Source organism: Vombatus ursinus, unplaced genomic scaffold, assembly GCF_900497805.2.
Source record: "Vombatus ursinus unplaced genomic scaffold, bare-nosed wombat genome assembly UNPS02014832.1, whole genome shotgun sequence".
In the NCBI taxonomy this organism is placed as follows: domain Eukaryota; kingdom Metazoa; phylum Chordata; class Mammalia; order Diprotodontia; family Vombatidae; genus Vombatus; species Vombatus ursinus.
The window spans coordinates 18,541,218-18,568,037 of record NW_020954610.1 but is presented as its reverse complement, the minus strand read 5'-3'; the positions used below and the strand labels follow the sequence as shown (position 1 = coordinate 18,568,037).

The 26,820-nt window shown below is 38.7% G+C and overlaps 1 protein-coding gene across 5 annotated transcripts in view; it reads left to right on the top strand.

Moving 5' to 3' along the window:
* The window catches only part of LOC114026076 (paralemmin-2-like), a 508,213-nt gene that overhangs the window by 335,487 nt on the left and 145,906 nt on the right, over positions 1-26,820 (top strand). Inside the window, exon 1 of one of the 5 annotated variants that reach the window (XM_027839693.1) lies at positions 17,754-17,970. The exons of 3 other annotated variants lie outside the window; for them this stretch is intronic. The gene's annotated coding sequence lies outside the window, so the exon portion shown is untranslated. Of the gene's footprint in view, positions 1-17,753; positions 17,971-17,994; positions 18,046-26,820 lie in introns of those variants that run through there. One more of the 5 variants, XM_027839695.1, reaches the window with a different exon arrangement.

The window sequence follows — 26,820 nt, the reverse complement described above, 5'->3', positions numbered from 1 at the left end:
GGTCACACAGCTAGTAAGTATCTGAGGCTGGATTTGAACTCACAAAGAAGAGACTTCCTTTCTCTAGCATCCTGCTAGATATCTATGAGGCTGCTCAGAATCAATGACAGACTGCTATTTACTCTCCATTATCCAAGTTTAGATTATCTGCTTTGTGGATTATCCTCAGTGACACAAACCCATTTCAACATTAGCCTAGGCAAACCATAACAATAAAGTAAAAGTCATGGGAGGAGTGGGGGTGATGGAAAGAAAATCACATAATACATTCCATACTATGCCTTTGGGTCATGTGTGTAACTGCTCACTTCAGTGAAAATGAATCTGGATTTTGCTTTACCTCTGTGCTATTCTGCATTCTTATTGGGAAGAGACCTTCAGTTTTACAGCTATGGGAAATTTGATTTGAGCATGACAAATGTCTTATTTCTCTGCCACCATCTCAGCATTTCATTGAGGATATCTTATCTGTGTACATATATATTAATGTCTAGGCTCCATGTTTTTTCTAAACCTAGGTTCTAAATGAAAACTGCCTCCCATTGACCTCCCTAGGAAGTAAGCATATGGAGAACTCTGGCTTATATAATTTTTTAAACCCTTGAGCTAAAGATCTGTGGCCTAAGTTGGGCATATCTTTTTTTTTATTATGGGGGGTAGGCAATGGGGTTAAGTGACTTGCCCAGGGTCACACAGCTAGTAAGTGTTATGTGTTTGAGGCTAGATTTGAACTCAGGTCCTCCTGAATCCAGGGCTGGTACTCTGTCCACTGCGCCACCTAGCTGCCTCTAGTTGGACATATCTTGACCTTTCTACAGACATATGTTCTTGTTCTAGTTATTTCAGCCTGAGTTTGATGAGTGACTTAAGGGAATGATATTTTTTATGAACCTCTTTATCATCTTAATTTATTCTATTTTTTAAAGTGTCCACTGCCTGCATCCAAATTCTAGGTGCTTTTGACCACATATGTCTTGTGTAACCCTGGGCAAGTCACATAACCCTATTTGCCTCAGTTTTCTCATCTGTAAAATGAGCTGGAGAAGGAAATGGAAAAATATTCCAGTATCTCTACCAAGAAAACCTGGGGTCACAAAGAGTCAGACATGACTGAAATACAACTGAACAACTGTCACCCTTTTTGAGTTTACTAACTTACTAAGATAGAGATTGCATTGATACATGCAATATGTACTTTTATAGATTTGTACATCACATGTATAAATATGAGAGGCAGTGTGAAATAGTGAGGAATAGAGCTAGTCTCTACATAAGGAAAACCTGGGTTCAAGTCTCACCTCTGATGTAACCCTGGGCAAGTCACTTAACCTCTAAGTGATCCCAACTCTCTGGCACTATAAGCTGCAGAGAATATGGCTGACCTACACTGATAGGGGGAATTTCCTTTATTGGGATAGGGTATTCCCTATTTATAAATATAAAAGCAGTGGAGATACTCTACCATCTTTACATTTTCTGTCCTCTGTTAAGATCCTGCCTGTTAACATCTTCATGATTTCCTAATGGAGCTGACTAACATTGCTTTACTCGCATATCCTGTGTATCGTTTCTCTGTGTGTTACCATTTTCAATTAAGCCTTCTTACCTTTTTTGGTCAGATGTCCCCTAGAGAGAATCATTTACAGCTATTTGAAACAACCAACAAGTCAACATACATAAAAAAGGGCTTAAATTAAATTCAATGGATGCTTTTGACAAGAGCTAAACAAAATATTTATCATAGTCAGCTATAACCTTGCTTACATAGTTTCAGAAGGCAATCTAACTAGTTTCCTTTTTGGAAAGCCAACAAACATTTATTAAGCTCTAACTATGTGCCAGGCACTGTGCTAAATGCTGGGATTACAAATACAAACTTGGCCATAAGTCCCCTCTCTAATGCCTCCTAGCTGTACAATCACAAGAAAATCTCTTAAGAGCTCAGAGCCTCATCTATAAAATGGAGATAAGAGTACCTACTTCAAAGGATTGTTGTAAGGCTCAAATGAGATAATACCTGTAAAATGCTTTAAAGATTTAAAAGTGCTGGGCCTGGAGTCAGGAAGACCTGAATTCAAATTCAACCTCATACATTCACTAGTTGTGTGACCCTGAGCAAGTCACTTAACACTGTTTGCCACAGTTGCCTCATCTGTAAAATGAACTGGAGAAGGAAATGGCAAAACACTCCAGTATCTTTGCCAAGAAAACCCCAGATGGGGTCATGAAGAGTCAAACACGACTGAAAACAACTGAACAACGACGACACTGAGGCCCAGAAAGATGATGATTATGATGATGATAGTAACTAATACTTATATAGTGCTTATCATGTTACATACAGTGTACTTCCTCACAACAAGCCTAGAAGGTAGGTGCTATTATTATCCCAGTTTTACAAATGAGGAAATTGAGACAAACAGAGGTTAAGTGACTTGCTCAGGGTCACAGAACTAATGAATGTCTAAGGCTAGATTTGAACTCAGGTCTTCCTGACTCCAGACCCTACAGTCACCTCACTGCCCTTAAGCAAAAACTCAGCTTTACTCTAGACAAGAAAACGCATATTGGAGAGAAATCATTTGAATTTAATGAGCTCGAGGCCATCTTTCTAGAAGGAGGCCATTCTCTCCATTTTCAGTTCCCTTTTATGTACCACCTACCTGCCCACTGGCCTCAGTATACCCCATCAATAAAATGAGGTGAATCCCTATGAGATGATCTGTATGGTCTCATCTTACTCTACAGTTTATGGTTCTACAATTCTAATGTCAAAGGAACACAGAGGAAGTATGGTACCACCCTCTTATCCAAATATTCATCAGAGGTAGCAGAGTCATCAGTCTGAGAAAAGAAACAACAAAGACAGAAAATTACTACTAAACTTCTCCTGCTATTTTTACTTATTTGCTTTGATTTGCATCTTTAAATTAATGGCAAAAGTGAAAATAGAGTTGGCTGGGACCTTAGAGTTCTTCTAGTCCAAGAACCCTGGTATGGATATCCAAAACGAAGTCTGATCAAATAAAGTGACTTACCCAAGCTCACATAGGTACTAATAGGTAAAATGAGGGAGAGAACACTAGCTACAAAGGACATGGGTTCAGATCTTGCCTCTGATGTGTATTATTTGTGATTTGGGGCAAGTCTTTTAACTTCTTGTTACTGCATCATTTCAGTCATGTCCAACTCTTTGTGACCACATTTGGGTTTTCTTGGTAGAGAAAATGGAATGGTTTGCCATTTCCTTCTCCAACTCATTTTACAGATGAGGAAACTGAGGCAAAGTGAAGTGACTTGCCCAGGGTCACAAAACTAATACGTATCAGAGGATGGATTTGAACTCAGATCTTCCTGACTCCAGGACCAGTACTGCCCCTCTTAACTTTGCAAGGTCTCAGTTTTATTATCTGTAAAAACAAAGATATTAAACAAAATGGGCTTTAAGGTCCATTCAAGATCTGGATCTGTGTTCTCCAGTCTTCTTCTCTCTACACCGTCCCTCTTATAAAAATGTCAGTTATTATTGAAATCAAAAAGTTTCTTTCCATAATTAATTCTCTTGTGTTCAATAAAGTTGTCAATTTAACTTGAGGTTTTCACATTCATTGCTTTCAAAGGGTCTCTCTATACTATGAATTTCCTAATGTTTAATAAGCCATCCTGCTTCCCCCTCAACATCCCTCTCCATCCCAACACATACATTCCTAGGGCTTTCCACGTTCGTTGGACTTAAAGGGATTCTCTGCAGGAAGATTTCTCTGAAGAGACATCGTGAGTTAGGAAAACTTTGGTTTACGTCCTTCTTCTGACACGTGCATTATGTTCCCCTTGTGTAGGTCACAGAAATGCTCAGTGTGCAAGGAAATTTTAAAACTACAAATTACAGAACAATTGCTAATTTGTTTTGATAGAGAGAGTTTCCACACCAGGAGTTCCCTACAGGAATGAAGTCAGAGTTTTGAACACTGGTCCCCTCCAAAACATTTCATTTTGTGATGATTTATAAGAGATGGGCTATTTCTGAGAATTTTCCTGTATTCACACAGTTTCTCCATAGAAGGTTTTCTATTGAATTAACTATAGCCCAGTGTTAGTGGTAACTACATGACTTACTACCATACCGCTCTCCCCTCCCACCCCCCTACCCAGTGAACTTTCTCTTGTATCAAAGGGAAAGAGTTAAGCTGGAACAGTTACAGATTTTTTTTTTTAAATGAAAGGGTACCTTAGCCCTCATAAGATTGTTCTATTAATTCATTAAAAAATAACAGTATTAAATCCACTACATGTTAACATAAATAACATATTTTATGGGAAAAAAACCTATTTTTCAAAAAAAAATTAGTGAGAAGAATGGCATTTTGTGTATTTTTGCAAATCGTTTTAATGTCTGGCTTAATAGAAAACATCTGGATTCTCATATCTGTTTCTGCATTTGATCTGTAATAATATGTTGTTTTGATTGAAATATATGAAGAAAATCTTGGCCTCACACAGATAAGTAGTTTAAAAAGGGAGGAATATTTTAATAGACAAATAACATCTTTGTGTTGTTATGAAAACTTTTGACCTCGAAGACTTCCTGAAAGGGAATTCCCTTTATAACTGTAGTTAATTAGATAACTATAGTTAGAAACTATATTATAAACTACAGTTATGAATTATATATATTCAACTAACTATAGTTAATTCAATAGAAAATCTTCTGTGGAAAAACTGTGTGACTACAGGAAAGTTCTCAGGAATAGCCCAAAATGAAAAGGCACCCTCTCCCCTCCCTAGTCTTTGAGAACCTATGTTCTAGACCAATTTTATTTGAATCTCTAAAACCCCCCACTTTTAAATTTAATGCTGAGGAATGCTGAAAGCAAACTTTAGGATTGCAGTTGTTCACCTCACATCTCACTTTAATTCTGACTGAGGTGTGTTTTGTGGTGGGAAAAATGAAAATGACATACTAGTTGATTTTTTTCCTTCTTCTTATTTATCCTCTAACACAATGAATTTATTTGTGAGCTTCACCTTGGAAACTTTCAGAAGTAATCAGTAAAAAATGATTCTATCAAGGCGGTACATAATAGGAGATGACCTTGCTTCATAGCCCAAGATCAATAACACAGCCTTTTGTAGACTCTCTTTGCATCAGTTCTTCAAATGCAAAGTTCTATATTCAAATGCAAATATATGTTTGATGGTCTAAGGTTAGATTTTCATCTCTAGGTCATTATTTGTAAGGTTTGCCTTTCCATTATCATCCTCAGTGTTGTGGTTACATATTTTCATTATCATTCCACTCCTATGATTCATAAATATGATACAACAGAGAGGGAGGAAACTTGGAGAGGAGCTGGTGGCAGGAAGCTGTGATTTCAGTGCAAAAAGAAACATCCTCACTGAATCACGTGGAAATCAGGCATATGTTAAAAAAAAAACTGATGGAAAAGACTTCCATACATAGAATTGGGAGAATGTCTTTCTCAAGTTTTTCAGTGGCTTCACAGTTTCCATAGTTAGTGCCACAAACAGAATAGTATTTGTTACTTTTTGAGTGATTTTTTTAAAAACTTTGGGAAAAACATAAGACATATTTTTGCACATAGAATTCTTGAAAATTCTGTCCTACTCAAGTCTTTTCCAGCTTTTATTTTTCCACTAACATTTCTTAAAAATTTGGTATTGTTGTAAACAAAAGTTTTGTTCAGATTTTAAATGAATGAATATTCAAATGTAAAGGCTTGTTACTTTATTTTAAAATACATATTCAAGAAATGGTAACCCTGAGGGAAAAAAACAAATCCTTAAATATGAGAAGTATTTCAAAGCTCAGCATAAAATTTATCATGAGTGATACAGGAAAATCCCTCTTAAGAGATGACATTCCAATGCAATCCAAAAGGTTCTTTTTTTTTTCTTCATGTAAAACAAACCTTTGTACTATGGTAAGCAGTTTTCAAGTGTTTGGACAGTTCATTAAGCTTGTTCCCTCCCTTTAAATATTATAGTTACTTCTTGTTCTTTGGACATAAACCATTGACTTCTTATTGGAAAAACATATGCATATGCATTTATTTTATAAGCCCACTTGATATCAAGCTCTTAAGACTGTCATCTAAAATAGACCCAGGTCTAATCTTGGGAGTTGACCCCCAAAGGCCCATTCTATCTTTCTTTGGCTCATTGCTTCCATCTGGAGTAACTCCAGGAGAATCTCCAAATTAAAGCTTAGCTATAACTCATGACTAGGATTTCCCTAGATGTGGGTAAGAGGGCCTGCTCCTCCCAAGGCACATTTGGTAGGGCAGCCTTTAGTTTACTCCAGAGAAAATTCACAGGGTTCAGAAAACTCACAGGAACCCATCAATAGATACAAAAACTCTGGAATAACCCATCAGTTCCACTCAGATGAGAACTAAATTTGAGGTTAATATTAAGGCAACTCTGTGACATTCTGTTGACACTTAGCCCTTTGACAGGGTCCTATACAGTCATCTCTTCCTGATTTATAATGTCATCCAGTAGTATGGATTTTCTAAGACACACTTTGAAGTTTCTGAATAAGAAATCCCCTGCCCATCAGATCTGAACTGTCCAATATTATAGTACCTGAAAGAAAAACCCCAAGATACAGCCACTAGTCAACAATTTTTTTTTAACTTGAAATACAAGGGAGATACACAGAGAGAGAATAAAACTCAACCAGATTTTCCCAGAGTTGTTGTTATAGAGAAACACAAAACAACAACAATCAAAGAAGATGCTTATTCCATTCTGACTGGCTGTGCTCTAAGAAGGAATTCCTGGGAATATAGAAAAACAAATTCATAGTTAAGAAACATAAGCTTTTTAACAAGATAGTAGTAATATATGGTACAAACAGTTAAAGCAGAATATAGATGATATATGGTCCAGATAATTAGAGCAGGACTTCCATAATATATAGTGTAGGCAATTTACTGAGAAAGAAATATCTGTTCAAACAGAAGACAGGGTATAGGGAGTTTGGGGAAGATAAACATTGTTAAACTTTTTGCTTTGCCAACAAACCCTAGGAGCCCTGTGACTGCTTAAAAGCAAGATGGCGTTACTTAAGTTTAAAATTAAGTTAAACTTCATTTCATCAGATAACTCACTGACTTCATTTTCCAACCAAGAAATTGATCAACAATTATGGGAGTGAGGCACCTAACCTCTCTGGGCTTCTGCTCTAAAATCAGAGCATTGGATACTAAAGCCTAAGGCCCCTTCCAGCTCTAAATCTGTGATCTTATCCTCTTTTAGGCTGAGGAAGTTCACCATCACCATCTCCTCTCTCAGGATGCTTTCAAGCTCATGCAAGTCCCAGGTGACCCATTTCCATCCCCCAAGGAAGGATATTGGGCATCGGTAATTTAATCTAGGGCAGCCAGGTGGCACAGTGCTGTGCCCAGCCTAGAGTGAAGAGAAGCTGTGTTCAGATTTGGCCTCAGATATGTACTAGCTGTGTGACCCTGGGCAAATCAGAGGAGGAGAGAGTAGTGTGAAGGGTAGACACATGATGAGTAGTAAGGTGGCCAGCAAGGAGATGTCAGGGGAGTAAAGTGAGACATTGCAAGTAAAATGAGACATTGCTGGGGGCCAGGCTGTTGTGAAACAGTGGGCCATTTGAGGCCCTTGCCATTTATACAGCAGCACCCCACAGGGTGAGTGAGAGTCCTTAAGGGCATAGCCTCTGGTTCAGGAGGCAAGGTAGCTGACCAGGGATAGTGGAAATGGTAGGATAGCCTGTGGAGTTGCCTAAGACATATAGAGGTTAACTGACTTCCCTAGGGTCACATGGCTAGTAAGTGTCAGAGATGGGATTTAAACCAGACTCCAAGGCCACAAAATTATTGACTTTGCTAAGGCAACCTCTTTCTCTTCATTTAAATTATGTTTAAAAAGCATGTTTCCTTCTATCACTTCTTAGCTTATACTTCTGATCTTGGAGAAAAACACTTGGAATTTTTGAGAAAATAAAATGACCTGGTTTATAAATATAACAGTTATTTTGAGGCTTTAAGAAAAAAAATCTTTCAGGAGAAGCCTAAACTTTTCTACCTCCTTGTCCACAGGTGAAGGTGAAGCAATGAGCCAAAGAAAGATAAAATGGGCCTTTGGGGGTCAACTCCCAAGATTAGACCTGGGTCTATTTTTATTTAAAAATAAAAGAGAAAGGTAGTTTTTTTAAAGGTCACAATTTTACTTTGAAAGAATTTTGTTGACCCTATAGAAAGGTAATCACCAGAAATTCTTTAGGTTTGGATTCTATTAAGCCATATAAATTCCAAGTATAGTTTGCATGTTTGTGTTTTTTTTTTAAACTTTCAGCCATTAGATAGTTTTACAAAGCCATATTTAACGAGTAACTTATTTTAAGTTGTCTCTGTTGAGGCATGAAGTTTGAAGTGTTCATTAGATTTTAAAGAATGTTTTGGTTGTAAACAGAGGTTAACTTCCCAGCTGTGGACTATGCAGCACATGAGTCTTCGAGGGCCACTGGCACTTAGAAATGTGGGATACAAATAAATATCTCTTTCCACACTTATCTTCTCTCTATCCCTCCCACTTTGGTTTCCTATGTCTTTGTCCTCTTCTCTTACTCATTACCTCCCCTATATTGGCCCCCTGCTTGTACCATCCTCACATATCTCGGTCCCTTTACGTCTTTTAGCCATTTTGTTAGGGAGTGAGACATTGCAGTTTTTTTTATGATACCATTTACATGGGCATTAGAAAGTTTAAACTGTGTGACACAAATAACAGAGGCCCTGGTGTTCTAAAGAACATTCAATCATAGCAGGCAGGTTATAGGTAGAACAAAGAACAACAACATAGAAAAGAAATAGACAGGCAAAAAATACCCATTGGAATTTGGAATGCTTCACTGAACCAGAATGACTTTTAAGGATCTTTCAAAAAAAAAGTCTTAAAAGCAGCTTGAGTGAATGTAATCAGGTCACCATTTCCTGCAGTTTTGGCAGTAGAGAATTAATGTACAGAATGTTTAATCTCTAGCAAAGTGTTGCCTTTTCAAGGAGGGGGGAGGGGATATAAAAAGTAAAGGAGGGAATTCAGAACTCAAAAATTATTAAAAATGAATGTTAAAATTATTTTTATGTGTAATTGAGAAAAAACATAAAAAAATTTTTTTACAGATGTAGAAAAAGAAAATAAATATGGTACACCCAGGAAAGCAGTTTACTCAGATCCTCTAAAGCAGAAGATGGTGGAGAAGAGATAAAGATTTCCCAAATTAGGACAATTGTATGAGTAACTAGAATTACTGGTAGCAAACATTCTCAAATGTCTCCTCCTCCTTTACTAGAATTTCTAGCTCTGTCCCTTCCTCTTCTCAAGTTAGCCTTTATTTTTAATTTTTTAAGAAATAATTTTAAATGGACATCATACAAAGGGCCATGGAGAGTTGCATTGTGATATGAAAAAGCTGCAACTTAAAATCAGTCAGGAAATCTAAAGAAAAAGAGACGTTAAAATGTCATCAAGGAATTATATGATACGAAAAGAAGATCCCTGTTAGATCCTGAGAGGAAGGGATGACAGCAGTAATGCCTCACAGTTACACTTGTGATGTCAGGGAAAAAAGAGGAAGACCTCCACCTACATGTTGGGTGGACCCTCTGTGGTGAATTTATGGGGGGACATGGATGATGAGTCATGCAGGCTGGACAAGGGTGAATGGGTCTAAATCATCATCATTAGAAAGAATTTTTGAATTCATGAGATCACAGATGCAGCAACAGCTTATCCATGTTGTGGATTAATTGTTTTCAATGGTGTCTGACTCTTTTGGGGTTTTTTCGGTAAAGATAATGGAATGGTTTGCCATTTCCTTATCCAGCTCATTTTATAGACAAGGAAGCTGAGGCAAACAGTATTAAGTGACTTGCCCAGGGGCACACAGCTAGTAAGTATCTGAGGTTGAATTTAAACTCAGGGAGATGAGTCTTCCTGACTCCAGGCCTAGCACTCTATCCACTGCACCACCTAGCTACTATCATCAATAGCTAACTTTTATATAGTGCTTACTATGTGCCAGACACCATGCTTTTACATTTAAGTATCTTTGGTTTTTACATCACTTTATTTCCCAATACATTTTCTGTACTTATCTTTAGGGCAAAGCTTCTCCATCATTATAATTACATGGCATTCAGTCCCAATCTTTTGTTATTCTCATTTTTGTATACAACCACTTGCTGCAGTTGATATAATATTGTTTTTGTGGTTCAGCTTAACTTCACACTGCATCATTTCATATAAGTCTTCCCATGCTTCCCTGGTACACCTTACCCTTTAGTTTAGAAGGGTTCTATCACCAATAATCCATAACTTCTTGAGAGATGGCCAGAAATCTCAACTGGCAGTTCATATTACTTCCTACCTTCCCAGAAAAGCATTATTAGAGCATCATCAATTTGACGAAACACAAATAGGGAACACAAACCAAGTCAAATCTCACATATGTTTTTATCAATAAGTGGGGACAAGCATGTATGTAATCACTGTAGTAAACTTAATAAAATTAAATCAGTGTAAAGAATCTGAATCCAAAATGGCTGAAGTGGTTATAATGCAGCATTTAGCTTCAATAAAAATGTTACAACTGAATGGAGCATCAGCAGTATGCACTCGATCTAAATTTTGACCTTAAAAAAGTAGTATTAGAGAAATGGAGACATATCCCTTTGAAATAGAAAGGGCAGACATAAGCATATGGACATAAATATATGGACAGACATATAAATTAGATGTTGTCAATTAATATGGATAATGACCAAAACATCTAGTTACTGTTAAAAGCTTGGCATACTCTTCCCTATCCTCACCCCTCCATCTCTGTCTGTTGACACTCCTTCAAGGCCCAGTCCAAATTCTATCTCCTCCATGAAGCCTGATTCTTACCTCCTCTCCTCCTTTCCCCCTCTCCCCAATTTGGAAATTCTTCATCTCATGCTAATATTTGTGTTCCTCATATCATTTAAGTATCATTTAAAACCACTAAGGCCCTTCATAGACTGGCTCCAGCCTACCTTTCCAGGCTTAGTGCACATTGCTTTCCTTCTTGAACACTGCATTCCAGTCAAGTAGGCTAATTTGTTGTTCTCTACACACTGCATTCCACCTCCTGTCTCTAAGCACAGGCTGTTCCACATGTAATTACTTTGTGATTATTTTGTATATATCATATATTTACTTACCTACATTCATCATGTCTTCCATCCCCAACAGAAGATAAGCTCCTTGAGAGCAGACACATTCATTTTTGTCTTTGTATTCTCAGCAGAAAGCACAGTGCCTGGGATATAATAGGTACTTTGATAATACTTTTTGAGGCTCTGATTCTTAAAATCTGGCCAATAGCATAGGCTCACTAGGAATCTCGCTCACCCCAATTGGTATTTTAATAAAACTTGTCTTCGGCTGAAAAAAGGGGGGGGGCAGCTAGGTGGCGCAGTGAATAGAGCCCTGGTCTTAGAGTCAGGAGGACCTGAGTTCAAGTCCAGCCTCAGACACTTAACACTTATTAGCTGTGTGACCCTGGGCAAGTCACTTAATCCCGATCACCTCACCAAAAAGCAAAATAAAAACAACAAAAAAAAAACCTTTTGAATGAAAGAAGGAATCATATCCTAATTTCCACTCAATTTATTTGTGTACATTTCTTCTCAATCTCACTAGATCATAAGTTTCTTGAGAACAGCAGCTTAGTCTTATGTAATACACTGAAACATGCATGAACAATAATTTTACTTTTAAAAAATCTTATTAAGGCATGTGGAGAATTAACCATGTTTAAATTTTAGGAAATGCAAAAAAGTTGATTTCTTCAATAAAGTAGCATAGTGTGTTATACCTAGTAGGTGTTTAGTAAATGATTCAGGAATGAATGAATGACCTAATAAACATATAGGCTATGTGGTATCATTAAAAGAAACTAAATCATAATAAGCCCTAGTTTCCTTATCTCAAAAATGAGAGAGTTAAACTAATTGATCTCTAAAGTCCCTTCAGATGTAGTTTTAAGATTACTTTCATCCTGGAATGTCAAGTTCCCACATTCTGGTTTCCCCCTCCAACCTTGTAGGTATGTATTGTGATGAATGAAAAGTCTGAGAGACATAGTTTCTGGGTAATTAATATAATTTTATTAATTATTATTGATATAAGATAAAATAATAATTTCTCTCATGTATGTATATATTTATACAGGATGTCCTAAAAGTACTAAAATAGTGCCATAGTAAGTCATTAAATCTTTAAATTGCAGTAAGACTTTTGGGACACTCTATATGTGTTTGTGTGTGTGTGTGTGTAAATATATATATATATATATAAATACACACATATATATCACAATGGAGAGAGATGGATAGGTAGACAATCTTTTGCTGTCCTTTTTCAATCCAGCCTTTTCCTCAGACACTTAAGGCTCCAAGAATCTTCCTTTTTTGTGATCCTGCTAATTCTCTTTCTGTTTCCCAGATCTCACAGTATCACTCCGTTCTCTTTCAATTTCCATTAAAGTAAACTCTATTTTCCACATTGCCTGAAGGTCACGCCAATGTAGGGGCACATTTAAAATGGGTCAGATGTGGTAGAAATAATTTGAGCTGTGTAGAAATAATTTGAGCTGAAATGGTCACCAAGGCCACTTTGAAAGGAAAATCATTCTTCCCCTAACACAGCATTTCCCTAAAAGGCTTTATTTTCAAGGCAGAAAAATGAGGTGTCCTAGATGGCTTACTTCATGCCCTTGGGATCTATGGATATCCCAGATGTCTGGTTTCTCCTGGAAATCATAGCAGTTTCTTTGCTTCAAGAATATTTGAAAAGTACATCTGGGAGAGTTAAATGAACTCCTCTCAAAAAACTTCTTTCATATATAAAAACCTTTATTACACTAAAAAGATATACAGAAAATCCCTATGCACATAGGAATTAGGACTGCTTTTCTCTATTTTGTAGACTAATGAAAATGATTCAAAACATGCTTTTAGTTTTACTTTAATGGACATAAAGAATGGCCATAGACTAATAATTTCTGTTGGATTTCTTTAAAGCTTTTTTGCACTTCCTAAAATGAGAATAGCTGATGCTTCTAATGCTTTTGTGAGTTTTTTTAAAGTAAAATTATTATTCATGCCTATTTCTGCCTATTCAGTGTGTATTTCCTACTTCCTCCCATAAACAGAATTAACAAAATATGTCCTTAAAAACCTTTATAAGACTGGCAGTGCCACATAATAACAAGCCACCCTCTGAGTCCAGACAATCAATGTCCAAATGATACCCTGGGTAATACCTTGGGTACATGACTCAGTCTCCAAGTACCTTAGAAACTCTCTTTAAGACTGCAAGTTGCAAAATAGATGTCCACCTGTAGTGATGGGGGAGATCCCTCCTCACAAACCCCCTACATTGATGAAATCACAGGACTGGACTAACCTCCTCTTTCCAAAAAAATAATAATAATTAAGACATTCTTTTGAGCTCTAAATCTGTCACCCTAAAACAGGATCTCCATCCATAAAGTATTCAGAAGATCTTTAGAGGAAGAAGGGACCTTAGAAGCCATATAGTCCAACCTCTTATTTTATAGATGAAGAGACTATTAAGACATTTAAGGGTTAAGTGATACAACCAAAATCCTATAGTTACTAAGAGACAGAGGCAGTGTTTGAATTCAAGAACTCTTCCCCCAAAGCTGTTACTCTTTCTACAATACCAAAATGCCTCTCTTTCAGTTCTCAAAAATATCAATAATACAGATTGCCCCAAATTCAGTAATATAGGGATCAGTTACTGGGCACTGCCTATTCCAGAAAGAATATTTCTAGCACTATTTCATGCAATACCAATTGCATGTCCCTCTCGGAAGGTAAAAGGGAAAATCAGAACAGAATCTAGGTTACTTGCTTTATGGCTTCCTTTTCTTTTCTTTTTTTTCTTTAAAGGAATAGGACTATTACTAAGACAACAGTAATACTTTGGAGGTGAATAGAGCACACATAACACCTCGTTGCTGCTATGTTTTTAGAAGTTTCCTGAAAAGCCCTCATTTTTCTACAAAAACAATGTATGTTCACAAACAATCGACATCTACTAAATGTCATACTTCATTGCCATTGTTAATAACTGTGAACTAGCTTAGCTGTGCATGAGTTTCCCAAGTAATAGTATCTAACACTTCTAGAAATCCATGGGAAAGTACAGTGTTCAGAGTCTATGTACAAAAGTTGACCAATAGAAGGAATATGAGAGCTCTTCTTATTCATTTCCCATTCCTGGAGTTCCAGGGAAATTTTTTATTTGAAAGCCCTGGATTTTGGCTGTGATATCACTGGATGTTTTTCAGTTTGGGGTTCTTGTTGTTGAGGGTTTTTTTTTTTTTCAGGAGGTGATTTCTGTCTTTACTTTGCCCTCTGATTCTAACAGATTTGGGAATTTTTCTCTTATCATTTCTTGAAATAGGGTATTCAGGTTTTTTTGTTTGGTCGTGGTTTTCAGGGGATATGGTAATTTTTAAATTATTCCTCTTTTAATTATTCCTATTTTCCAGATCAGTTGTTTTTGATAGAAGATATCTAACCTTTTTTCTATATCCTCAATTTTTTGATTTTGTACTAATATTTCTTGTTGTCTCAATGTAGACATTGAGTTCTATTTGCTCCATTTTATTTTTCAGAAAATCCACTACCTGAGTAGGGCTTTCCACCTTCCATTCAATACTATTTATTTTCTTTCTATTTTTCCTCCTAGATTCTCATTTCATTTCTAATTTCATTTTTAAAAATCTTTCTTCATTTCTTTTAGCCACATTTTAAATTCTTGAAGCCAACACTTTTTTTTTCTCTGAGACTCTGCTTATAGTTGTTATAAGGTTACTCTCTTCTTCTATGTTTACCTGTAGTGCTTCTCTTAACCACTACTATTTCTTCATTGTGATCAATGTTTTCTTCTGTTTACTCATATTTTCAGGCTCAGTTCTGGGATTAGGATTTTGTGCTTGGACCAGTCCCTTTGGACACTTTGGGATGAGTTAATTAGGCTTTGTTTAGTCCTGTCCAATCTGTAGTCTGGATGCTGATCTGGATGGGGTGGCTGATATTAGGTCTCTGCCTCAGTCTCTGGCTTCTCTCTTGTTCTCCTAATAATCCATTGTGGGTCCTGGCCTCTGTTTTCTTGCACAGTTCCCAAATGGAAGTTGGTTCCTTCCTTTAATGGATCCCAAATAGGCCCTAGTGGGATACTAGAAATCATGCTGCTCTCAAGCTTCCTGCCCTGAGAAGTACATTGCATTATTGGGCACTGCCTGTCTGAACAGTGACCTATAGAGGCTGGTCCTGACCTTTATGTTCTCAGAGGCCAGGGCTGGGATCTAGTTTCAGGTAGCTGAATTCTGGAGCTTGAGCTAGCTTGTGACCTCCCCCATTCAGAACACTGGCTGGCTTCAGATCTGGTTTTGAAGCTCACTTTGTCTTCCTTGGCTGGGTTCCTTTCCCTAGCTCCTGGAATCTTCCTTCTACCGCTACCCACTCCCACCTCTAGACTGGATGCAGGAGCTTGTTTCTGTTTCTTTTTCAGTTTCTTTATCATTGTCTTTTCTGGGTCTTTTCCATATATTTGCTGGGGTTTATGTGGCTGAATGAGACTTTTCTGTGACCTTTTACTTGGCCATAATAATCAGAAGTCTTTCCATGGAAATCTGAGAGTTAAAAATGACAGGATAGATAGAACAGAAAGGGAAGGAATAGGTTTCCTTAATATAAGGGAAAAGAAACCTCCTGGCCCTTGCAAACTCTAAAGAAAATACTATGATGTCTCTATCAGAGATGAATTGGGCCCTAGAGGTAAATTATATGAAAATTTAAAAAAGGCATCACATAGATTACAGTGTACATACTTGTACTTACCCATTGAGGGTAAGAATCGTATTTTATTTCGTTGTTTTATCTTCAGCATTTAGCACAAGGTCTTGTACATAATAAGTGCTTGTTAAATTAAAAGGCTAACTTCTTGAAAGGGATCCCATCTAAAGTGTCCTATTTCATGACAATTATTTGTAATTGCTGCTGTATTTATTTTATCTGTGGCAACTCTGCTAGATGACAGGAATTGCAATAGGAAGTTCAGGAGCTGTGGTCAAATATTTTTCATTGGTTGCTATGTTAGGTAGACAGATTTTTTAAAATCTTAATGCTTTCTAGATGACCATGATCATAGGTAAACTCCAAAATTTTGCCTAGGGATTCTGGTGAATGGACTTTCAGATGGTTTAAGAAAGCTCCTTGAAGAAAGGGACAGTTTTTGTCTTTGTATTCCCACTGTTTAGCAGTATCTTGCCCATAATAAACACTTAATAAATATTTGTTGAATTGAAAGATGGTAGGATTGGCATCTATAGAGGAAATGTACTTAATTGTTCAGAACATTTAAAACTAAGAAAACAAATAGAAAGATAAATTAATCATACTTGTACAGTTTAACTGAATGTGGCTATTAAGTAGAAAGGAGGCTGCTGAGTTGTTTTTTTGGCCATCTCAAATTTCCTTCGATTGATATGCCTCATTTTAAATCCAAAGCTGCCAGTTTTCAAAGGAAGCAAGCAGGGATATTAGCATTTCTTAAATATTCATGATGGGGGTAAGGGGGGAGGAGGAAGATATTCTGATATAGGACAATTGGCCACCTTCCAATCTTCAGACACATACATTACTATCACTTATTTCCAGAAGTCTGTACTATTTCCCCCATGTGTGTTGCGGAGGGAGAGTATCTCAACTGACTGCCCCCAAATCATTGAAGGCATAGCGATTCAGAGGGAAGAGACTTGGAATCAGAGGACCTGGGTTCCAAACCTGACCCACACCTGTATGACCTGGAACAAGTCTCTTACAGAGCCTCTGTTTTCTTATATGTAAAATGAGCTGAGCCACTGGATTAAATAGCCTCTAGGGTCTATTTCAAGATCTGTATTCCAAAAGATAAGGCTGGCAAAAACAAAACAAACAAGCAACCCTCGCCACACACACACACACACACACACACACACACCCCCAAAAAAAACTATCCAAGCAAAGACTCCTGGAGAATAAGGATTGTTTTGTAGCTCCATTGCTTGGCATATACTAGGTGCTTAATCAGTGCTTGTTGATTGTTTGCCCACAGTAAGGCACGTCGAATCAGTAATGACAAAAGCAAATTCCCGGGTCTCCTTACTCCAGAAGCACAGAGGGACGCACGTGTTCCTGGGACAATGAAGAGCCACACTCCCCCGCAGGGTACGCGCTAGCTGTGTCCCTAAAACAGAATGCAGGACGAGGAAGGCCGGCTCGGAGCGACCAGACTGGGGCTTCCTCCAGCTCCTGGTAACCCGACCCAGGCAGGAGGCCCCAGCCTTGGGTCTCCAGCCTTGGGTCTCCCCGCTAGGCAGTGGGAGGGCGCGCGGGCAAACCCCATCTCGCGCTAAGCCCTCCCGGGACTGGCTGCCAGGCCCCCGCCCTCGCGGGTTTCGTCCATTCATTCATTTATTTATTTATTCTTCAGTAGCAGCGGAGGGGTGGAGGAGTGGAGGACCGGGAACTCGGAGGGAGGAGGAGTAACGGGCTAAGGAGGGAGGGAGGCCGATTGAGGGGAGGGAAGGAGGAGGACGCCGCGGCTGCGGCGGCGCTGCCCGCTGCGCGGCGCTCAATGTAAGTGGAGCCGGCGGCGGGCGCGCACGCCCTCGGCAGAGGGGCTGCCACGATCCTCCCCAAACTGCTTCCTCGGCGTTGCTAACAGCCCTGCTCGGTGGAGGGGAAGTGAGAGCAACCGGCGGTGCTGGAGGGAAGGGTGTGCAAGGCGACGGAGGTGGTGGCAACCCAGGACCTGGTGCCGCAGCCGGAGGGAGCCAGCTGAGCGTGGCCCCGCGCGCGCCCCCGCTGCAAGGTGGGTAGCTCGCCTTCGGCACCTGTAGCCAAATGCAGCGGCGGCGGGATCTCCCCCGGACCCTCGGTGGGGGAGGTAGGTCGGCCGGGGGCATCCCACCCCTTTTCCCTTTCATCCCTTTGCCGTTTGGGGCGGGGAGGGTACAGTTAGTAACTCTCCATGAGTTGGTGGTGGAAGCGAAGGGCCCCGCTTCTTTCTTTGGTAAGAGAATGGTAGTCTTAGAGATTGAGAGGGAACCTCTTTTGTAACACCTTGAGAGAAGGAGTAAAAGTGCCTAGGGGTGGATGCGTTTGGCCGGAGGTTTTGGGGTTAGATTGAAGGAGGGAGACGTGTCATCACTGAGGGGGTTGTCTGGTGCAAGTTTTGAAAGGGTTTGATGAGTGGAAGCAGTATGTTGGGATACAGGGAAGGCTTTCTTCAGGACATAGGGATTTGTGGCCTGGATTACAGGGTTACCCTTAATATTTCGAGTTGTATTTGTAGCTGAGGTGATTAGTTCTGTATGTTCCAATATTCCAGTGGATCTGTGTTCTCCTCGGTGTGGATATCCCCCCCAGAGTGGTGTGGATCAAAACCCCTCCATACCAGCCCATTCTGGGTGTGACTCTGTCCCTTGTCCTCACTTGAATTCTCCACAGGGAATCCACTTAACTCTGCCTTTTTCCTTGTTCAGGCTTTATTTAAAAACAAATTGCCTCCATCTAACCCTAACCCACGGGATCAGTGATAAATAGAGTCTTTCCGTAGGTACCAGTTGCCATTTGTGGTTATTCACTCCACCCAGGGCAAATCGCTGCCCTTTTGTGTCTTTACATCCTGGTAATTCTTGCCCATGTACTTCCATAAGACTTTCATGAGTCTATAGCTAAGGGAAACTGGATGCTTCCCTTTAAGATGTCTGAATATCTCTGGGGTTCCAGGGCAGCATTCTGCCCATCTACCTCCTTTTCCAGTCATGCATGACCTTGGTGACCTACTTTACACCATTTCTTGGCCATTTCTGAGGCAACCACCACTGGCCATAAATGAAAATAATGCTAGTAATATATTGCAGCTTCCTTACAGCCGCCAGCCACCACTCCATTCTAGCTATCTCTATTACTAGAATATTTAAAAATAAAATAACCAAGTAAAAGAAATATGGGAAAGGGAATATTAATTAACATCTTTTAGAAGTCACCATGAAGATTGGGACACTCTGGGTCCTAGGTAAGAAACAACGTTATTTAAAGTGGAATTCAGTAGAAGCTGAAGCTAAGGAACAAGTTTTGGATAGCTGTAAGTGAACAGAGGAAAGGGACTTTTTGCTTTCTTTACTGTTTCTGGCTCCTTAGAAGAAGAAGGGTAATTTTCTAAGCTTTCATGGATGTGTGTGTGGCGGGGGTTGGGGGGGTGGGGGTGGGATTTCACCTGAGGTTGAGAATCATACCTTATGCAAATCTTCTTGTGTTGTTTGGGGGTGGAAATCAAAGGATGGAAATCTTTTCTTTTGTCTCGAGTCGTCACAAGGTGATACACTGATGGAATAAATGTGAATGTGGCAGTCTGAGAAGTGATGGTAAAAATGAATTGTGGGGTATTGGGCCAGGCATATGGATTTCAGGTGCCAGAGTTGAAAAGTATAGGGGTAAGGGTAGACTGTATTAATAATGGAACTTTAGGGCAAGGTTGCATAATTTGTTAAGGTTGTAGGGTTGAATGAAGCTGGAAAAAAAAGTAGGATCCTTTGCCTACTGTACCAGCAGATAGTGCTTGGTGAGCAGAGGAGGGAAAAGAAGGACAGGAGGAATGAAATACCTAATTTAGTTACTGAAATCTCGTGTGTGGAATTCAAACTGGCGAACATTCAGTGGTGCATTTTACTCTTGGTATGCCCTGTATGCAGCGGTGAGCTCCCTCCACCCAAAATAAGATGGGGGGGAGGAGTACAAAGAGGAAGAGGCTAGAGATATGAGTTAGCAAGGAGAGGATGGTGCAGAGTGAGGTAATGGATACTTAATTTATAAGGCATGTAGTGCATTGTAGCCTTAAAATTTTTAACTAGTGTGCAGCATGCCCTGTCTTGACCTTGTGAAGAATCCCTTATAACACTAAAGAGTTTGGTATTAATGTTTTTGTCCATGTTTTGAAAGATGCTGTAGATTGCAACTTTTCCTATGCTGTTTGAAACTGAGTGAGCTAGAACTTGGAGCTAGCCCTTTGTTTTTGTTTGCATGAATTTTTTTATTTGAAAGGGGTTTCTTATACATTATGTTTTGAATATACTTATTATCTGAGAGCTAACTCTTTGTCTGCATTATGAATTCGGAGATGCATTTCATTTGATGAATGAACTGGCTGAAATAGCATTTAAAATGCATGGATATTAGCAGTATCAGGTTGAATGTAGATCTACCCCCAGAATTTGAAAACTACATTTACTTATTTTGATTGATTAAACTTCCTTTTACCAGTTAAAGGTTTAAATTTTAGTTAGTCGTTCCTCTTCCTCTCCCCCTCCCCTTTTCTTGTATGTTCATAAAGAGTATTTCAAATGTTACACGTGCCTGGAAAAAATTTGCACCTGCTAATGAGTTTACCTTTTTTTTCCCCTTGTCCTGTGTGGGAATTCAAAGGCCAGAAATGGTTTCAAAACGGTAGTCACTCATGAGCTCATTGTCTCCAGTTGTGACCATTTGCCATTTCCTTAAAGGATAGTTTCACTTAAGAGTGGGGTACACCAGGAATTACACACATCCTGTAACTATTTGGGTTGCAACACAATTAGTCATAAACAGTAATGAGGGAAAGATGCAAAGCTTGGGGTCTCTACACACAAACACATCATTGATTAGCTTATCTTCCCGGCCTCAGCAGTTGTGTGTATGTGATGGGGATGTTAATAGATTACATTTGGAATAAGCAGAGTTCATATCAGCTTACTAATTATAATTATGTTGAGGGCAAGAGGAGAAGGATTGCTTTATTTTGAGATGGAATGAACATTTTGAAATAGCCATTATCTCAGAACTCAAGCATGTCAGCTTTCGCGGGGCTCGCCTCTACCGAATTATATGCAATATTGTCCTAAGCCATCTAAATCTATTTCACTTTTACAAACTATGTCTTACTGACTTAACAGCCTCAGGTGCCGCAAATAAGATATAACGTTTACTGTATTACTTTACTTTATTATCTGATGAGGGAGAATATACACCCACAAGAACACCTGGCTTTGTTTTTGTTTTTGGTAGTGGTGGTTGTCTTTTAAGCAGTCCAGGGTAGATTGTATCACTTACTTTATCTTTTAAAAAATGAAAATAAAAATAAAATAAGGGCAGCTAAGTGGTGTAGTGGATAGAGAGTCATGAAGACTCTCTTCCCAAGTTCAAATGTGGCTTCAAATACTTACTAGCTGTGTGACCCTGGGCAAGTCACTTAACTCTGTTTGCCTCAGTTTCCTCATCTGTAAAAAAAAAATGAGCTGGAGAAGGAAATGGTAAGTTACTCCAGTATCTTTGCCAAAAAAACCCCCAAATGGGGTCCCAGACATAACAGAAAATGACTGGAAAAAAAATAAGTGCACTTTAAAAAAAATTCCATGGCACATTTTCTCCAGAATGAATTTGTTAGTATACCCTGTTTATCAGTGTGTCACCTGAAGTTAATCTACTTATTGAAAATGATGCAGATAAAAATGAAAGTTAAAAAGATACATTTACTAGAGATACATAATTCAATTAAACAAGTGTTGACTAAGTGCTTATAGCAAGTGCTGGTTGTGATGCTAGGTACCTTTTATTCAGCGACAAAAAGTGGGAACTACAAAGACAAAAACTGAAACTCTGTCTGGCTTAAAGATCACGGGCTGGATCTGCTTGGTTCTTTCTTATTAATTATGTGGCTTTTTAGCGTCAGAAAATCCATTTGGAAACAGTACTTACTTTGAAAGTTGAAGCGTTTAAATTGAGAGTTGTCTCCATATGACCTGGACAGCTGTATTTATTTCCATTCTTAATTTCCTATAATGTCTTTATAGGATCAGTGAACATGGGGGATAAATCCCCTAAGCTAAGTTTCCTGTAGGTTTAGCTTTGACTTTTGACCTTAGTAAAGTCAAAGTGTTAAGTCTCATTTGCCTATCTTTGTCTGCTTAGATTGTTTCTCTCAGGATTTCTATACCAGCAATTGGACATTTGAAATGATTGATTAACATATTAATCAGGTAGCAAATTTTAGAAAGCTTTTCAGGGAAATAATGGGTTTTCTTTACTATATACAAATTATAACACCCAATCTTTATTACTATTATCACTATAACTTTGTTATTGGTATCATAAAGTATAGGCAGCTTGGTGACACCATGGAAAGAACGCTGGGCCTGGAGTCAGGAAGCCCTGGTTTCAAGTGCAGCCACAGATATTTACTGACTGTATGACCCTGCACAAGTCCCTTAACCTCAGTCAGTTTCCTCAACTGTAAAATGGGAATGATAATAGCACCTATATCCCAGGGTTGTGATGTCAATCAAATGAGATATTTGTAAAAAATTTTACAAAGCTTAAAATGCTATATAACTGTTAGCTATCGTGATCGTTATCACAATGTGTCATCATCATCTTGTTCATCATCATCTATCTGCAGGTGACCAGATCTAAAATAGATGAACATAATGTACATTATTTAAAAGCTTGAAGTCCAGGCTGTCCAGTGTTGGTTTTCTTTTGGGGATACATCTTATATCTCTAGGAGACTATAAACCCCACTGAGAGCAGGGACTTTTTCTTATCTAAACTTTATTTACACTTATAGGACATTTGATTTAAAATCTTAAAAAGAAATATTACTACTTTACCGATATGGAGAAATTTTTAAAATTACAATAAATATAGTTGGCTCACTTACTACATGTAAATGAGAAAGACACGTACTAAATCATCATAACTGAAAGAATCAGGGCATTTTGGTAGAGTAGAAAAAGTACTACTTTTGGTAGAGAAGAAAGAGTACAGAAGATCAGGGTCTAAATCCCAAGTTTGAGGAATAGGGGTTTTTTTTGGTTTTTGCTTGGAGGAAAAAACTGGTAGGAGAGATTTCTCCTGGTTGAAATTTTCACCATTTCTGGTATACGTCTTGGTGGTCAGCAGTGTAGAGTCTAGGATGTGGATAATACAAAAACACACAACTACTAACAGATAATATCACACTTACAAGTGCATTAGAGAGGTACAAAGCAAATTATTATTCGAAGGCAAAAAGGAACAGGAGTACCAACTTCTGGTATCAGGGAAGGCTTCATGGAGGAGGTGTCATTTGAATTGAATTTTAAAGGATAGTTAGGATTTCACCAGGTGAAGAGAGGAAAGGAGAACATTCTAAGTACTGGGAATAGCATGAATGAAGGAATAGATGTAAGAAAATACATGGGATTTTTCAAGTCACAGAGGATAATTCAATTTGGCTAGACCGTGGAGGCTTGAAGAGGAATAGAAGAGAGAAGGCAGGAAATGTAAGGTGGCATCAGATTGGTGGAAGGCTTTGAATGTCAAACAGTGGAAGAGGTACTGAATGTCTTTCTACCTAGGAAGGTAGATGGAGCTTAGTGAATGGAGCACAAGGACTGCAGTCTAGAAGACCTGAGTTTAAATCCAACCTCAGTTATTTAATAATAATAATAATAGCTAACATGTAAATAGCTCTTACTCTGTGCCAGGATGTGCTAATCCCTTTACAATTATTATCTCATTTGATCTTACAACAACCCTGGAAAGTAAGTGCTATTATTATCCTCATTTTATAAATGAGGAAACTGAGGCAAACAGACCTTAAGTAACTTGGCTGGTTAGTGTCTGAGGCTAGCTTTTTTACCTTGGGCAGATCGCTTAACCTCTTTTTGCCTCCTCAACTGCAAAATCAGAATAATAATAGTACCCTCCTAGAGTTGTGAGAATAAAATGAAATAATATTTGTAAAGTACCCTACACGTGGTAGATACTATGTAAACGATTGCTATTATTTTTGTTACCTCCTCAGTATTATATAGTAAGTTCTAAATGTTGAGAAAATAACCAGAGAGCTATTATAAGATTCTCAATCATCAACTATTCAGGGGATCCTTTATACTCACCTTGCTAAGGCAGTTACAATTGAAACAAGGGGTTTTGAGTTAACCAGAATATCAGATTAACCAGAACCCTACCCCTTTCTTGAGTACAGATAAAACAGGCTTTGTAGCTTCATTTTTTGATAGATCTCTGCTTCTGCACAAATGTTCACAGTGCCCTGCTGAATAATTTTGAAAGAGTCAGTCACTCACAGAGCCATATCAGAGGAAGTGGAAAGACTTGTGTTGGTCCTCAAAGGCAACTGCTCTATGCATGTGGTTAAATATAAATACAAGTGATATTTGTAAGATGTACATTTCAATTTCACTTTACCTTCCAATCTGCTGATAAAATTATAGAAAAAAGGAGCACTAGCGCTGAATGGTAGATCACCAAATTCGCCATTTGACCAAATTTTACCCATTTTAATTTTTAAAAATCATTTTATTGAGCAGAGGTGTGTCTGAAAGAAAAATAGTTCTTAAATGTGGATAAAGTGGGAATAAATAAATAGCAAAAACTTAAGAGAAGTTAACTTAGCATGTATAGAAACAGTGAGTGCAAATATGGAAGTTTCAGTTTTTTATTTGGTTGTTTTGGGAAACCTCAAACTGAAAGCAGGTCTACTCTGGGGAAATTCCTCCTGAGCAAGATGCACCCTAGAGTCTAGGCCAAGTGATTTCTACTTGGAGGGAGCATTGGTTTTGGAGTCAAAGAATTGGCAATTGAGTCCTGACTCTGCCATTTACTACCTATGTGACGTTGGGCCAGTCACTTTACCCTCTGAGCCCTGTTTTCTTCATCAGTAAAATAAAGGGATTGTACCAAGGTCCTTTCTAGCTCTAAATCCTGATCCCATGGCATTTGAACCTCTTCTGCCCTAGCTGGGAGGCATGCCTAAGAGACTCCAGGGGCAGTGAAACATTCAGAGATTTTTATCATTTTGTTGAATATTTCATTTTCTATTTTAGTGCCTTTAAATCCAGCTGTCTCTATGCCTAGAATGCACTCAATCCCCTTAGAATTCCTAGATTAAAGTACAGCTCAATTGACACTTCCTATACAAGACCTGATCAGTTGCTACTACTTCTCCCACCTCCCCAAATTACTTTGTATTTCATTTATATATAGGGTGTCCCAAAAGGCTTAATGTGGTTTTAAGCTATTTAAGCTTATCAAAGCTTAAAACTGCACAATATTTATATGTATGTCTTATGTTCCCTAATGGCATGGAAACTACTTGATGAGAAAGGCCTTCCATTTTTGTCTTTGTATCCCCAGGACCTAGTATAGTGCCTGGCAGTCAATCAAACATTTATTAAGTGCTCGCTATGTACTGGGGATACAAGGAAAGGCACAAGACAGTCTCTGCTCTCAAGGGGCTCACAGTCCAGTGGGAGAGATAACATGCAAACAGCTAGGTGCAAACAAGCTATTGACAAGATAAATTGAAAATAATCAGTAGATGGAAGGCATTAGAAGTATGCAGGATTGGGAAAGGCCTTAGCTTGGACTTGAAAAGAGGCCAGAGAATCCAGGAGGTCGAAATGAGGAGGGAGAGCATTCCAGTCATGGAGTTCAGCCAGCGACAGTGCCTCAAATTAGGAAATGGAATATCTTGTGTGAAGAATAGCATGGAAGCCAGTATCTCTGGTTCGAAAAGAATAATGGATGTAAGATATTAGAAGACTGGGAAAAGTGGGGAAGGGAGGCCTTTGAATGTCGAACAAAAGGTTTTATATTTGGTCCTTAATGGGATAGGGAGCCATTGAAGTTTACTGAGTGGGGGGAGGGGTTGAGGAAGAGTGGCCGGGTGTCACATGGTTACACCTGGGCTTTAGGAAGATCACTTTTATGGCTAAGTGGAGAATGGACTAAAGTAGGGAGAGACCTGAGGCAGGGAGCCCAACAAGGGGCTACTGAAAGTCCAGAGGTGAAGTGATGGGGGCCTGCACCAGGGTGGTAGCAGTGTTGTAGGAGAGAAGTGGACATACATGAGAGATGTTAGGAAGGTAAAATAAACAGATTGTATATTGGGGGAGGTGAGAGAGGGAAGAATTGAGGATAACAGCTAGGGTGTGAGCCTGGATGACAGGGAGATTGGTGGTACCCTCAACAGTAATAGGTATGGGGACTGGATCGTTGATTTCATTGGGATATGGAACTATCAGGCCAGGAAACTCCATCTGCCCATGTAAATCAGCAACTTGTTGTCCTAAAGAAGTTTCTAGAGCACTCAAATGTTAAGTACCTTGCCTAGGGTCACATGGCAGGATGCCTCAAGCAGGACTAGGTCCTGGTTTCTCTATCCAGTAAACCAGGCTGCCTGCTTTCCTGATATTGATATCTAATTAGTAATTAATTTTTATTTATTTTTCATAGCCCATCTTAGGCATAACCTCTTCCTGAAGTATATATTTGGGGAGGAGGGCCAAATGAGTATTTTAGCCCTCCAGCTGTTTGACCCAAGTTCACTTTTCTCATTCCTTGGCTGACTTCATGGGTTTACATTAAGGTGATGTCATCTCTACAGAGGAATAAAGCAGCAACTTGCTTTATTTTCTGGAGTAAAAGCTTGTGTGAGCCAGGCAGCACAAAAAACTGGAGGGATGAGAAATACACCACTGCCACATCTCCCTCTATTTTATGTAGCTGAGGATTTGTGAGAAAAAATTCATCAGTCAAGATTCTGACTAGCTCAAATAGTTATCAGTTGCAAATTAAAAAGCCCTCTTCCTCTAGCAATTAAAATACATGCTTAAGCCTC